The sequence below is a fragment of the Doryrhamphus excisus genome, linkage group LG18 (genome assembly GCF_037039965.1).
Source record: "Doryrhamphus excisus strain RoL-2023G ecotype Guam linkage group LG18, RoL_Dexc_Guam_v1.1, whole genome shotgun sequence".
Lineage (NCBI taxonomy): Eukaryota > Metazoa > Chordata > Actinopteri > Syngnathiformes > Syngnathidae > Doryrhamphus > Doryrhamphus excisus.
Genome location: NC_136374.1, coordinates 17,655,765 through 17,668,922, shown reverse-complemented (window position 1 = coordinate 17,668,922; position 13,158 = coordinate 17,655,765). Strand labels below are relative to the sequence as shown.

Here is a 13,158-nt window from a genome sequence, read left to right as displayed (position 1 = left end):
GGTGCTGAAGGTGCTGAAGGTGCTGGCTACTGGGGCTGCAGCTGGTACGCTGTGTTAGTACATGCAGGGAGGTGAAAGATTACTGCCTCATTAGACAAATGGCTATTTTAAAGAGCTACCAGTCCAGCTATTTTTCACTCGGGCTAGGCCTTAAAAAAAGTGTGCATGGTAGCTATTCAGACTTTCAACTGGCAAAAAAACAGGTATTTTTAGTACCTGCTCATCATTTTGTCACTGCTGTGTCATTTTACTTTGATAGGATACACTGCAAGAAATGTCAATCTAATATTAGGTTACTGTTAGAATGCTGCAGTATTATACTCCACATTAAAGTTGGCTATTGTTTACATATTATACACTTTTGAAATGGTGCAGTACTCTTCCGAATTGGTACTTCAAAAGAAGGAAAACAAAAACAATTTTTTTATAGAATTTTGTGACATCCAAGTTGAACCAAATATACATTGGTGCCTTGGTTAGCATCATTAATTTGTTCCGGAAGGTCGAGCTCAGACCAAAACCAACACAAATCAGTTTTTCCTATAAAAATACAGAAAGCCAAAGGTAAGAAACACTATTAAAATCAAGAATGAAGCTACCTTTTGAGTGTTAAGTTACTGTGTGATGATTTTAGTGTTGTTTTGTAAGATTATTGCGATATTGAGTAGTGTCATTTTATGCAGCTCATATATGTACAAATCTGATTTTCTCTCTAAGTCTCTCTAAGCTTAAAACCGATACACCGGAAATGACAGCAGTATAATAAAGATATATATCTACTGATATACATCTAGTCCAGCTTCTTTTCTAACATTGCCATGCTCAACTCGGGTCCAGTCTAAACTCCAGTTGTGACGTGTTTGTTGTTTGTGTACAACAGCGAAGCATTGTCGTATTCTGGAACACGTAGGCCGACTACCCACTTATTCCACAGCCATGCATTTCTACTGTGAATGTAGCCCATTGTCATATTTTCATGTGGTATGCAGATGCTTCAAAATCTTGATAAAAGGCCTTCCTGAATAATTGCTTCCCCGATTTGCCGAGAGTAATGACCTTGTTCTGGTTCTGGTTGGCTTCAATAATTTTAAGGGTTGTATTCCATTACATCTCAGATCATTTTTGTTTAGATTTAGTTATATTTAATTGTAATTCCTGTTTTTATTGTATTATGTTTGAAGTTTGAAATGTAATTTTTTGGACCCCAGGAAGAATAGTCTTCACTGCAGTGAGGACTAATGGTGATCTGTAATAAACAATCTGTAAACACGTTTTAGGAATAGTCTGGATCGTCCTTTTTGTCCTTTAGTCCAAAATGCCCTGAAGTACCAGTGTGATTTCTCCTCCCAGTTGCCTCCCAATCACCTCAGAGATGGAAAGCACTTCCCAAAGCATTCTGTTGCACCATAAATATTTAAGCATCCACTGTACATACAACTACAAGGGTCTCTCCAGTAATCTTCCACATGAAATGATTACCCACTCTGCAAATGCTTGACAAAGTAAAGTTGTTCACCAGTTAAAGTGTGAAAAAATAGATATGCTGAGTTTTTCTCACGGGTTGCAATAGCAGCTTGAATGTACTCGCCGATTCCTTTCCACGTTCAGATCAAGCGAGTTGCATTTAAAGAACGCATCGCAGGTTTCTCCAACAAGTGTAGGGCATTGGTGCTTTAACTAAAGTCAGCTGTTATCTCACCGCAACCCCTGGAGGATTAGCCGCCAATCCCTCTTAAATCTGCCCTCCTCGTATAAAAACCATGACCAAGCTCTTGCAGGGATGCCGTTGGTTGCGGGACAAACATTTGCAATAATACCAACGGGCACTGTCAGGGCCTCATCATCGCTATCGACTATCAGCGGACTAACTCCACCAGCTAGCTTGCTACCCAAGGGTTCAAATGTCAGGCTGTCACAGCAATTTGCTTAATCCTGTTGCAGAAATCCCGCTGGGAGCTGGGATGATTTAAGGGTCTCTTTTGTTGTTATGGAATTTGCTTTTTTCCCTAGTATACGTTAAATACTGTATCATGTACAGATAAATATTTTCCTGTGTTGGAGAAAGCCTGTGTTTATTATCCTTACTAGGATTACAGGGGTATGCTGGAGCCTATCCCAGCTGACATTGGGTAAGAGGCATCCATTTTTCACAAAAATGTCCCAATTAGAATAGTTATGGGAAAAAAAAGAATAAAGTCAGACAAAAATAGACATGAGCTGACCTCATAGCACTTTGCCAAAATATTCCACTTACAAATAATCCACATTTAATGGATTCCCAAAGTGGGACAGGCTTTCACTCAGATTGTAAATTACTGGAAAGGTAACCGCTTCCCCACAAATATGACTTTATTATATTTGCCTGTGTATCTTAGTGCTGGGCGATACGGACCATAACTCATATCCCCATATATTTAGGTAGAATATTGATATTATGATATATATTGATATTTTTTCAATATAGAATAGACAAATAGCGACTGAAATAAAATAGTATCTTCTCTTTTTAAAATAAATATAGAAAAAGTGAATATACTGTTGAATGTTCAGTGCAATAGTGCTGCACTCACGGTAGTCTCTGCCGCCGGGTTAGCGCCGTTAGCGCTTCCATCTCACGTTCCCCATGACGACAGACGATAAACATGGTTGATACCGTCTTTGAAGACCTTTATAGTGTCTTTTTCGCCGTTCACTCCCGCTATGCAGCCTCTCAAATCCATTTTTCCGCGGGGATATCCGATCATTGGATGTAGCGAAGGGATGCTAACAGATGCTAACACATGCTCAATGGTAACAATGGCGCAAGCTGCAAGTGTAATAAGATGACACTTGCTTAAGGGGTCGGTATGGCCAAAACAATAAGGAAGTCATAAATAAAGCACTATTAAACACTAAAAACGCCGCAGGAGACACGGCGCTGTCGGAACTAGCTTGCACTCGGGCGTTCATATCGATATAGATATATCGATATGAATGATATGCCTGTTTTTGATATCATGCTTAACAGAAATATCGATATATTTTAAAATATCGATATATCTCCCAGCTTCGCTCACCTCTGTACCTTCATTTATGCTCCAATTTGTGCAAATCATCAAAATGAATATGCTATAAACGTGCAGCAGATTCACAGCCGAAGCAACAAAATCCTGCTTTGTCTCCCGGAGAAAGAAAAGATTCCTTCTGACCATTCATTGGTCTCCTCCCCTCCTCTCCCGTCCGCCGCCACTCCCATTCGGCCTGACAGCAGTGCAGGCAATGAGGTCGGCGTTTGGCCTATTTTTAAAGCATGAGGAAACGCGGGACCTAGATTTGCTCTGTCACTTTAGAACATCAAGGACTGTCCTAAATCACATATAGGTGACTTTCCAAAAACATCTAGCGGGAAAGCACATCAAGTACTTGGCTGAGGGGATGGCAGGGAGTACTGCCTTCTTTCTGTACCTTGGATAAGGTCAAGTGGTTTGCTTTTAAATATGCATGGCACATTGGGACATGTGACCAACGAACGAGCCAGAACAAGGCAGACCATAATACTGCTAAGAAGGTCAAACGTTTTTTACAGCACATTTGTTGGCTGTTGGGGGGCTTTTGGCGACTGAGGCGTGTGGATGCTCTTACCGCTACTTTCAATGTCAACGAGTGGACCTACTGCCTCTCTGACCCACAACACTTATTCATCTAAATCCAACATTATAGCCGACACGGTTCATGAATTTAATGTGGCGTGCTTCTAATGGAATAATGATTACAAATTGAAGCTTAAATCCATAGCGAACATGACAGAGGATGACTGATGCGTTTCATAAAGACACCTTATCAACACTCACCAACTATGCGTCTTATGACATTATCAAACCAAAAAAACAATGAAGTGTAAGCCTGTGGATGGAAGAGGTGGGCACGGGCAGCAATCCATGTGATTCCTCCTCCCACCAGTTATTAATGACACCCCCAATATAAGCTCAGAACAGAAGATATCCAGGGGATGGAGGATGGAACTGCACCAGTGTGGGTGTTCCCACATATTATATTTCCATAAATTAGTACTTATTGGTCAAGGAGTGGACAATGAAGACACACAAGTCAAACTGTGTCCTTAAAGCTTCCATGGTTCCAATGTCCCCCCCCTTCTGAAAGTCAAGTGGTTTGTCTCACCAGTAACACCTTTCCACCATACTTTGCACCATATGATGGCGAGTACATGACTACAGTGGCAGTCGATACTTAGCCCCCCCAAGTCATTTTGTTTCTGTATAAACAAAGACATTTGCCCGAGTTCATTTTAATCTTCTGTGTAATGACATTATCTTATGTGGGCCACATGCTGCTTGGATGCTTATGCTTATGATCACATGATATGCCTTTAAGCCAGCATATACTATGAATGAAATCAGGCCATGGCCATTAAATATAAACGTTATGCAGCATAAGACAAAGACTGACATGAGATTATGTATAATAATGGATATTGTTCAAATAAGAACTACATTTAATCAATGTTAAATGGTTGTGCGTGTCTTGATCTATGATCTATCAAGCCACTGAGGTTTAATATACCTACAAGGATATTGTCTCTGTGTTGGAAATATTGGAAAACCTAAGGTAACGCTAGGCAGTTCATAATGCCAGGATGTGGGACTCATCCAGTCGTTCGAGTGAAGAATGGAATATGGAGTGAGCAACAATTCATAGTAAAATCTAAATGAAAACATTGTGGGAACTTAAAAATATGAAATCCTCACCACAATATTACCAGGGACGACTAAAATGCTAACTATTCTGTTCAATTCGCATGTCACAAAACCCTAATCCTGACCCTAACCCTAACCCTACTTACCTTAACCTTAACCTTAACCCTAACCCCTAAACCTAACATGTTTTTGGACATGTTTTTAAGCACCATACAGTTTCAAAAGTACTGATTTTCCCAACCCAACCCTGGTCTATTTAGTAATTTATTTAAGTCATTGCTTAGTTTTTATCTTGTATTTATTTATACATTATTAGCCATGTCCAATATTGGCTTTTTTGCCAAAAAAACGATATGCCGATATTGTCCAATTCTCAGTTTCTGATACCAATATGTGTAACATTACATTTGCCAGTTGTATACAGCATTAAAACATAGTTTTTCATGATCGGGAAAAAAATCGGATACCGATATCAACCAATATTGTACTTTTATGCTGAAATCAGGTCGATAATTATCAGCACCAATACGTTTCGTCTTTTTTTTATCCCATATTTATTTTTAATATATGTATTTTTTTTCTTTATTAATCTTAACACGTTTTAATTATTATTTATCATAAACACACAAAGTGAACATATGATCAGTGATTTCTGAGACACGGAGAAGGGGCTGTATGTTGGTGGAACCCTAATTGTCATCGATCTTTTGTTGTCATTGGTATGCAGGATACTTCTCAGGGCTACCAATTTACACCACGAGAATACTGTATCACCGTATCAGTCGATTCACTATCAGAGGAGAGAAAAGGCCTCGTATCTCCCAGCGGCACACATTACATGTGGAAATAGTCTGTGACAAAAACATGTTTGTCATTTCCTACATGCTGGGAATAAAAGCTATACACGCTAATGATTATGACGCCAGCTGTTCTCTCTCTGAACATGCACGCATATTGCACTTATTGCTCGCAAGCTGGAAATAAATGTATTTAAATGTATTTCATTGATCACAGAGGGATATTTCAAGCATTTCACCAAAGGCTTCCATTGTTGGATGTGCGTGTGTGTGTGCTTTAAATGTGTTTCACAAGCCATTTATCCTTACTAGGGCCCTCACTAGGGTCCTAACTAGGGTCCTCAGTAGGGTCACAGGGCCAAAACAAACTACGAGTTTAAGACTGAAGGAATTCCAAAGACAAAGTGGCGAAGGACGACTGTAGTTGCTTCATGCCTGCACATTACGATGTGGGAAGCGAGAAGGATACACTAAAAGCTAATAGAGTCCATTCATCCCAGCACACTACGACTGTTATGTATGTGTGATTTGTGTAAAAGAGGGAGAGAGAAAGAAGATTACAATTTAAAATAGAGGTGGGCCTCCTCTTGCCTAATTATTTCATTTTTCACCCCTGGCGGGGGAATGGTGAGTCCCACTGGAGTTGTTAGTGCTAGTATTACTTTGCACAGAACCAATCTCAATCAGGTTTTTTTTCAAGAGCAACGACTTCTACAAAATGGGATTACAGTCGTCCCTCGCTTCATTGAGATTCGAATATTGCTCCCTCACTCTGTCATGGTTTTAAAAAACATATACAAGATCAGCTGTTTTATGCTTGACTACGAGCTATTATTAGTAAAAACTAATTCAAGCTTATAATTGCCAAGTAGTGCAATTAGTGCTAATCAAATGGGGCAGGCCCCCCCGGGGGTCCCGGTGAACTGTCAGGGGGGGTCAATATTAGTGCAGACCTACCAACATGTATGACGTTATTGTACTGCATGCAATTCGAAACTTGAATATGCTTGTACTTTGCATATTCTTGTTGTTCAGTCTGTACAGTACAAATACATATATACTACATAAATACATATTATCACTTTCTCAATAGTATTTAAAATCAAGGGGGCCCAAAAACATTTATGTCCCCCAAAAATTCAAACGAAGGGCCTAAAATAGGCCTTTTCAAGCAAGAAAATGTTCCAAACTAACATAGTAATATAGTATAATATAATCTGAACCAGTGCTATCTTTTCATTCAACAAATCCCATCAACCCTATCACTGAAAGCCAAATCTTGAAGTGGAAAAACTATGTACTTAGGCTTTGTAGCTGGAGTTTGCCTTCCTGATTGAAACGGACCTTATCTTAACCTCTGCTCAGGCCTCTGCCTGGAACATAATGATTGAGCAACTGACATCTTGATCTCCCCTCATTGAGAAACATCTTCTCATCCGAGCCGTGGTCTCATCATTATGTAAAGCAATGGGCCTGCTGCATGCCACGGACAAGGGGGCTCGTTCCTGAAGCCATCGTTCATCGTGAAGAAGGGAAGGATTAAGATCAATGAGGAAAACGTCGAAGAGTGTTCTGCATCCTAATGCAGGCCACGGTGTGGAACAGCCTTGTTGTTAGGATGCAGCGGCGAAGCAAGCTGATGTAGATAAAAAGGGGTGGGGGGGGGGGTAAAGCTCAACTTGACAAAAACCATGTGGCGAGCGCACAGAAATACCACAAGGACACATATTTCCAACACAACCACCTTCACTTTTCAGTCAATATGTGTTGTTATATCATCAGTGTAACGTAGAACAGCAGATTTTGTCTGTCAAACTCATTCAAAATCAAAGTATAGCCAACAATAATCTTCTTAGTACCTAAAATAACATCCATGTTCATACTTGTACACAAATTTGCCATGAGACAAAAAAACAAAACTAACGCCATAAATATAATAGAGAGTTTCATACGTCCAGACATCTTTCCCTCAGTTTGTTTGGCAAAGCATCTGGAGAAGGCGTTCAAATGCTGTTTGGAGTCGTGACTACTCCAGCTGGACTGGTTTCCAGTAAAGGTCGTACCCCGCCAAGGCTGCCCTTTGTCATCGATTCTGTTCATTACTTTTATGGATAGAATCTCTTGGCACAGCCTGGGATTCGGTTTGGTGTTGCAGGATTGGGACTCTGATTTTTTGCTAATGACGTGGTCCTGCTGGCTTCATTGGGCCGTGATCTTCAGCTCTCACTGGATCAGTTTGCGGCCAGCCCAGCACCTCCAAAGTGCCATCTTCGAATCGGGGCTGAGATCCTGCGCCAAGTGGAGGAGTTTAAGTACCTTGTGGTTGTGTTCACAAGTGAGGGAAGGATGGAACGGTGCAGCATCTGCAGTGATCTGGACTCTGGACTTCAGTCCATTGTGATGAAGACGGAGCTCAGCCAAAAGGCCTACTCACCTACTGTGAGGGTAGGGGGGTACTGTCATGAGCTTTGGTTGGTGACCAAAACAGGATTGCGAGTACAAGTGGCCGAAATGAGTTCCCCTCCGAGAGTGGCTGGGCTCTCCCATCGAGATAAGGTGAGAAGCACTCTGGGAGAAACTCTACCACTGCTCTTCCGCCTTGAGAGAAAACAGATGAGGTGGCTCAAGCATCTGGTAAGGATGCCTCCTGGACGTCTCCCCGGTGGAAGTGGGAGGGATGACTGTACATGTACATTTTCAACGGATAAGATTATTGCTCCAGGTAATGCGTTTAAAAATATATACAGAGGTAGAACATCTCAAAGCAGGTATCATCACATCTGCTAATGTTTAATAAGAACAAGAAGGAAAGTGATGTTAGCGATGAAGTTTGACAATATGACTTTGTGAAACGAGACTTTCTCTATCACCACTGATGCCTCAGTCAAAAGTAGCACCTGAAGGCACCATGAAGGCATCTGTTGTTCTGTTGGTTCTGTTGTGTTCCTACAATATTAGTTAGTAACCTGCTTTCTGGTCCACAAGTGACCCTAGATCACCTTCTTTATATTCATCATAATGTTCAATAATGTTATTGATCCCTTGTGATCAATCAATACAGCATATGTATATATATATATATATATATATATATACACGACACATAGTTTGAATCTTCACCAAGAGCTGAAGAGAATAAATCATTTTCTAAAACTACACACTGAATTATGACATGACTTCATTTGAATGATATTATTATCAAGGCCGCATTCAGACTTTACTTCACATAATCCGCTGTACTGTTTTTGTGATCCCATCGATCTTATTTGAAATTTCATGTTGTCCCGCATCCTTTTTTTTTGGTAACTGCAAACCGCTGAACAGAACCGAGCAGCGTTATTGTCTGTTTCTTTCCCGGCATTGCTGCTGATACACAGCAGCTGCCTCGGAATGTTAATAAAAAGTAGTGTTATCAAATCAGTGAGCAAACACCCTTCACCTGAGGCTAGACGCACCTGTCGAGAATACCAAGGAGCTGTGATCTAGGTCTATAAAAAGCTCAGAGAACGCACCATAGAAAAGAGGCTCTATGAAAATTTGGTTTCTCCGACAGACACAACGCTCCAACGCGAGGGATGACGACATCTCCGGTGAGGAGGTTTAAATATAGATGTCTGTTTGTGTTGCTATACAGTGTGTTCATGCTGCAGATATTTAATACGGGACTACCCCGTACTTTGTCCACGCCCCTGTGGAATGGAGCTTCCTTCTAACCTCGTCAGGCCACAGATAGAAAAAAAAGATTAGGGCTGCATTCCTGCTATTGGCTATACGATCAGGAAAAAGTTACCATGGAACATATTTTTCAAGACAACGTATCACTTGTGAAACACAGAGGAGACACCTTCTTTAAAAGGGACCTTTTATGCTCGGCCCTTTGTATTGTGTTGTGGACTCCTATAGAGCAGCTCCACACAATAAACAGCACAAAAAGCCTTCTAGTTCTTCCAGAATCTGTACCTATTCAGCTGTATTTCTTCGGATTTCATGGCTCCCACGAAAACAGTCTGTTTTAATGTATTCTATCCATGGCCCGCCTCCAGGCACGCCCACTCTGCTGTGGTTGGTCACACTGCCGAGTGCATATTTCTTAAAGGTAAGTAGCTTTAGCATTTTAGCGTTAGGTTTTCTACAGCATCGGTAACATGTAATGTGTTTTGCGGGACTACCGGTGTGTAAGAAACTCGGGTAGAGTCACTAATCGTGGAGGGAAACGCTATTAGCAAGCCTGCTTCCTCTATGCTATAATGCTACACAGACGCTACACAGACGCTACTAGCGCTTTTGCTCCATGACTTACACTAAATAAACACAGTTAGGACGCTGATACCTACTGCTTGCCCTTCTGACTCAGCTAGTCCAGCTGCATAGTGGCCAATGTTCAATACACAGTCCAGTGTGAAATGTCGTTGGGAATGTGGTAGGGAATCCGGAACCTCATCCACTTGTGCCTGATGCTGGCGTCTTTAGGAATTGGAAACAAATGTGGCGTTCCCTTTCGAGGCATTGCTAGCAAGTAAACAGCAGGGCAGCGTTTGGGGAAGGGCAAAGAGTTTATATATATATATAAGGAAATACGGCCTCTGTGACATCACAAAGGAACAGTTTTACCATGCCTTTTGAAACCGAGCGTTTTGTTCCCTATTAGGGCTCACTTCCAAATGTGCAAACTTAATTATCTGAAATTAACATAAGAATACGACATTCTAACTACATTTATATGTACATTGTATAGTGAAGCTTTTCATGCAGGACTTCCAGGTCGTACTAGAAGCGCTCCAAGTGAGTTGGTGTCTTCCATGACAAGCTGGTTCCACAATTCAATTATTTTTCAGGTGATTTGCTTAGTCTTCCATGCCATGCACATACAGACTTACGTTAGTTGACATTTGACTGAATGTTGCTGCAACATGAGACTAAAAAAACCACCATACTTTTCAAGAAAAATCAGCCCATACCGATGGGTGGCTGATCTACTGGAGCATCCCAACTGTTCATTACTCCATTCTTAGACTATCCCGGACAAGGAAAGGCTCCCAAAGTAGGGAATGAGCCACAAAGTCAGTGCCAAACAAGCATTTATGACCTATTTTTATGACCTGTACATGCATGCAGTATGAGAGGTGCAACTAGACATGGCTGTGGGCCTCGGTGCATCTTTGTGTGCATGCAAGAAAGACGAGCAGTTGAGGGCAGAGTGCTGCTTGGAGTGACGAGATGTGATGAGACACAGTCTGAGTGAGTGCATAGTGGCAGGACCGAGAGGAGAGAGAGAGAGAGAGAGAGAGGGTGTGTGTGTGTGAAATGGATGAGCGAGTGAGAACAAGAGAGGCAAGATGGACTTAAATGGCTATGAGTAAGCATAACCTATTATTTTTTTTCCTTCCTTTTTTTGGTAAGCAAATTGAGGCCACTAACACAGCCTGCTTTTTCAGGTCACTCCAAAAGCTGCGCACGAATGGAAGCAAGACCTAAATTCACAGTTACTTTGATGGAATGACGGATACTCCACTGTTGAAGATGACGCCACCTTATTTTCCTTCTACGTGTCAGACAACCGCTGTAATTAAATTGATTTAGTGTATTATTTATGGCCCGAAGTTGCGGTCTGACAGTTTGTAATCTGAAAATACCCTCTCCCTCTTCTCTTGGGCTAAATATCGGGATGCTCCAGTTGGCACAAGGCAGCCATTTTTTATTTGTAACACATGCAACATCGCATGTTTTACTGAATTATTCACCTATCAGTGGGCATAATGTTGACACGGGCGATACAACAGATGTCACTCCTGATTGTCATCATCGGTATGCCAATCTAGGTGACGAGTCCAGCTGGTCCCACGGCTATTTAGAGAGGCGTCAATCAATACAAACCATTCTTCTTCCTCTCCTTGATGACCACAACAATTCTCTTTTACACTGGGGCTTCTTTTCAGATACATCCTGTACAGTACTCTACTCTACAGTACTCTGCATGTGTCTTATCAGAAGAACTGTAACTCTAAAAGTACTTGGGGGTTCTGATGTCAACAGAACATTCATAATCCAAAGCATCTTTATGAATGAAGTGCTGTACTGAGATGTTTGTGGAATCTTAAAGACTGGGATAAGAAGACTGGCTTTACGGTGAAATCATTCCACCTCCACTGTAAACTGTAATTATGTTTCAAAATTAACCAACTTCCAATAGAGAAGAATGCCATTCTAAAAGCTTGGATGATTGCAAACAACTGTAAGCTCATAAGGAACGCAAACAAATATAATTTATAATGAAGGATGGATCATTTTTAGTGCAATATTGTGTGACGATTAAATATCATACTGTTTACATACTGTGTACTACAAGACTAATTCCCCATATAATTAAAAATGCACATCTGCCTGCATCATTAAAACATATTTTGATGTTGTTATTATTATTATTTTCTTTCTTATATTGTTGCAGGGTGCAAACCAACCCCAATATTAGGTATTCATCTAAGTAGCAATATGTTAGCTAGCAATATTTAGTAGTTTTACTAAACCACAGTACATCATAGTGTGGATATTGTTGCTTACATCACGAAAGAGTCAAAATATTAAAATATTATCACAATGTTGTCATTCAATACGGTAATTATCTTTCTTCTTCCTCATTGACAGGCACTTGAACGTACCGTTTTCCGCTGGGATTATTTGCACTTGAACGTAACAACAGTTTTACCTCGGCTTTAAGGGTCCTCAGGTCCAAGCAGTTTTTATCCTCGTACCGCAAATAAGTTCCCCGGAGGTCGAGTCCAAGATGCTGGCACGGCGATGAACGGCGACCGCTTTTAGGGACAAAACCGGCATTTGTCCTCCGCTCGTCCGCTGAGTTTGTGAGAGGGAAGATTCGAGAGCGACGCTCCGCAAAGGTACCCGTCCTCCATTGGCGACCTCACCGGAGACGGAGAGCTAAATGCTCCTTCTTTCGGAAGGAGAGAGGAGACGAGGAGAGGAGAAGGGAGGAGAGGACCGCTGCCTCCGTCTGCCTCCGTGGATGCTGCCGCTGCCTAATAAGTAACTATACAGAGGGAGAGAGAGGATAGAGAGACCTTTAACCAAAATTGGATTTGGTGCCATTTCCGGTTAAAGCCTAAATCATGCTATGCTGATTCATTTCCTGTTTTTCTTTCTAATAATGAAATAAAAAGGGTGTTTGGTTATTCATATGAGCAAAATAAGCGATCTCAATTCATACTACCTTTGCGTTATTGATGATTTAAAGCTGTATCACAAACAAACCTTCTACTTCAGGTCGGGAATGCTAGGTGGCTAACGTTTATTAGCTCACAGCAGAAACGTCCCATTGATTACTGTCACTTCCGGTGTGTAAACTGCACAGGTTCTTAAGCCACACCCACTAAACCTACAGAGATAAACAGATTCGAATATCTATAAGTGTGCATGTCCACATCATAAAATGACATAGTGTGGCGCGCACGAGTCCGAGAGGACCAGGTGGCGCTTTATTTGACAGGAACCAATCATGAGCCATGAAAAACCTCACCACGAGCTTGTAAATGGCAGGACGCTATGACTCCATGTAACAGTCTGAATCACGGTGTCATTTTACAAAGAACGCTAAAATCATCACACGGGAACTTAACACAAAATAGGTAACTAAGAAATATACAATACAAATATAC

The 13,158-nt window shown here is 41.2% G+C and overlaps 1 protein-coding gene across 4 annotated transcripts in view; it reads right to left on the bottom strand.

The window, feature by feature from the left end:
• dlgap4b (discs, large (Drosophila) homolog-associated protein 4b) overlaps window positions 1–12,479 on the bottom strand; it is a 73,671-nt gene extending 61,192 nt beyond the window's left edge. For all 4 annotated transcript variants that reach the window (XM_058054326.2, XM_058054325.2, XM_078798428.1 and 1 more), the window contains exon 1: window positions 12,195–12,479. The gene's annotated coding sequence lies outside the window, so the exon portion shown is untranslated. The remainder of the gene's footprint in view (window positions 1–12,194) is intronic.
• Window positions 12,480–13,158: the final 679 nt, after the last annotated feature.